Consider the following 3,291-nt stretch of genomic DNA (forward strand, 5'->3'; position numbering starts at 1 on the left):
TTCAGCTGAAAAATGGTTTCTTAGGAACACTGATAGTAGGGAACACCTGTATATGTTGTGTTGTTGTTAGGTGCCATCAAGTTGCCATTTCAAAAATCTTCACATGTACAGTTCGGTGGCATTAATTGTGTTCATTATGTTGTCCCACCATCATCATTCACCATTCCCAAATTTTTCTATTATCCTTAATAGAAGCTCAGTGCCCACTAAGCACTGTATCTTCCATTTCCCATCCCTTCTGGCCATCTCTGGTAACTGCTAATAAAACTTTAATCTCTATACATTTGACTAGTCTAAATATTTCATATAAGTGAAACCATATAATATTTGTCCTTTCATGACTGATTTATTTCACTCACTATAATATTTTCAAGGTTCATCCATGTCTAGGTATATACCCCACAAAATTGGAAAACAGCAGTGTTATCCATGGTGGAGAGGTTTCAGCTGAGCTCCCAGACTAAAATAGACTAGGAAGAAGTATGTGGCCAGGTCAACTTCTGGGGAAAAACAAAAGGCCACTATAAACCTTATGAATAGTAGTAAAACGTTGTCTGATATAGTGCTAGAAGATGAGCCTCTCAACTTGGAACGCACTCAAAACATGACTGGGGAAGAGCTGCTTCTTCAATGTAGAGTCAATCTTAATGATGTGAATGGAGTAAAGCTTTTGGGACCTCCATTTGATAAAAGGGCATGACTCAACATGAGAAGAAACATTTGGAAACATCCATTAATAATCAGACCATAGAATGAATGAAGTATGAATCTAGGAAAATTGGAATTAATCAAAAATGAAATGGAACACATAAAGATCAATATCATAGTCATTAGTAAGACAAAATGGACTAATATTGGACATTTTGAATCAGACAACCATACCATACCATAGTAAGATCTACTATGTTGGGAATGACAAACTGAAGAGGAACAGTGTCACATTCATTGTCAAAAAGAACATTTCAGCACCTATCCTGAAGTACAATACTGTCAGTGATAGGATAATATCCAGACACCTACAAGAAAGACCACTTAATATGACTCTTACTGTAATTCACTTACCAGCCACTAAAGCCAAAAATATTGAGTGGATGAATGAATGAATACAAGTTTTTTTAAAATAAGGGACTAAGGGACCTTCAGAGAAGTAAGACTTTTTCCCCAACAGAAAATCAGAGAAGGACTTGGAAATATGGTGAAAAAGTAGGGACAAATGAAAGAAGGGGTGTAAATCAATGTACATGCTGAGAAGATTGTTAGGAATTACAAAGAAGTAATATAAAGACTTTTTCCTTTATAATTTCCCCTTTGTTTTTCCATAATTAGAGGTGAAGGCTTTAACAAGAAGTGGGTCTGTGGCCTTGTCTTTGAGGTGAACAAGCAATGGGTAGGCTGGTAAGACTATTTCATTCCCTACTCAGTCTTTAAAAGGGAGAAGAATCTCAAGAAATACCTCTGGTGATGAGAAGCAGAGAAAACAGATAAATTGACTTGAAGAATTTGGAAAAAAAAAGAGAAAACACAGGAATTCGAGATTTGAGAAGTAAACTTGGGAAGAATTCTTCTGGTACAAAGTCAAAAGAATGGGGCAGCAGATTGAGGTACACATCAAATAACATGAGGACCATCTAAAACTAGGAAGACAATTACTAGTCTGGGGCATAGATGGAATACAGCAGTAGGCATTCAGGAACTGTTTGTCTGGTAGAAATTAAGTAACTCAATGGGTTAAAGTCGAGCAGAGCTCTACTCTAAGAGGGTTAGAACAAGGCTGAGTACTAGACCCACAGGATTAAAGGCAGCATCTCTAATACCAAAGCCCAGTTATAAGGACTAAAGTCTAAGAACAGCTTTTTGTCAGAAGAACAAAAGAAAACAAGAAATTTTATACTGGTAGACAAGGCCCAAGCAGAATCAGATGTAATGCATAGGATGCTTATCTACTGTTCGGGGCACCTCAAATTCCCACTATCTTAGACAAGACTAACCCCAGAGTCTGGGACCTAAGATGAACTTGCAGGTGATTAAAAATGCCCTCATCAGTGAGGACTGGAGAGCTCTGGGGATGAACAATTAGGTAGGTCATTGCCAAATGTGATACAAGACACATATCTTTGACCAAGGCTTTCTTGGATGGTTTAAATAGCCCAACATGAGTGTGAGATTCATTAATAGTTGAAGGCACCTAATTACATTGGTGATACCACACCAGGAATAAGACCTTAATTACTCCCAACCACCTGCTCTCCCACAAGAGCAGCCAAAATTGGAGATCTTCCTTGAATTCTCTTGATTGTCCTGCTGCTTCCGGGAACCCAAAATAACTAATTTCCTGACATCAGTAGAACATGAACTGCAAGGTTTGGAAGTGTGAGCTCAGGCCTCTTGCCCTTGTGGCTAAACTCCAAAATTGCTTTTTGAACAATGCTTCTAAGCAAGCATTTGATACAAATTGAAGTTTTTTCACATGTTCATACACACTAAGTGTTGAAGTGTGTGTAGCCAAAAAGTAAGTTAAGCATTTAATAGAATTCTGTGTTCTTTGAGTTTGGAGGTGGCATGTGGAAGCTTGCTAATCCACTTTAATTTCCCTTACGTTGTATAATCAGTAATTGCATTTATTCTTAGACAAAGGAATAATTACAATTATTTAGCATTAGAAGTATTTGGTAAGGGTAATAAAGTTTAGCCAAGCAATAGGAACCTTAGATGCTGAATACATTGCAGTCAAACTGCCAATTTGTTTTTATAAGTGTACCTTGTAGGCTTCAAATAGCTATTGTGTTAAACTGGCACCTAATCCAAAGGGCCTTGAACTGCAGAGAAGTGGAAGGTAGCTCACATTCTGGAAATGCAAAGAACTCTTTCTGGTTGCTGAGTGCATTCTTGCATCAAAGGCACTAAAAAGTCTAAATGGAGTCAAATCACCCCCAAAAGGAAAGCAGATTTCTCCCATCAATTACAGTAGATATATGGTTTTGGTCGGAAACCTTATAAGTAGTTGGGATGCAATGTCTCCAATAAGACAAAGATAGTTTACATCCTAGATGTCCTTCAAGAGTCAGCACAAGCCTGACTTCTTCTGTGAAGCCTTCACTGACCACACTCAGGTACATTGAAAGGAGGAGCTTTGCTATGCTGTCATGACATCTTGGACATACCTCCATTATAGCAATTATGACAAAGTATTGTATTCATTTGTGAACCTCTATGTTATCTAACCAGACTATGAGATTCTTGAAGGCAAGGGACAATTTTTAGTTATATCAGAGTACCTGTGTGATGGTTGGA

This window comes from Orycteropus afer, unplaced genomic scaffold (assembly GCF_000298275.1).
Source record: "Orycteropus afer afer isolate SDZICR_OR568_19922 unplaced genomic scaffold, OryAfe1.0 scaffold00259, whole genome shotgun sequence".
Classification (NCBI taxonomy): domain Eukaryota; kingdom Metazoa; phylum Chordata; class Mammalia; order Tubulidentata; family Orycteropodidae; genus Orycteropus; species Orycteropus afer.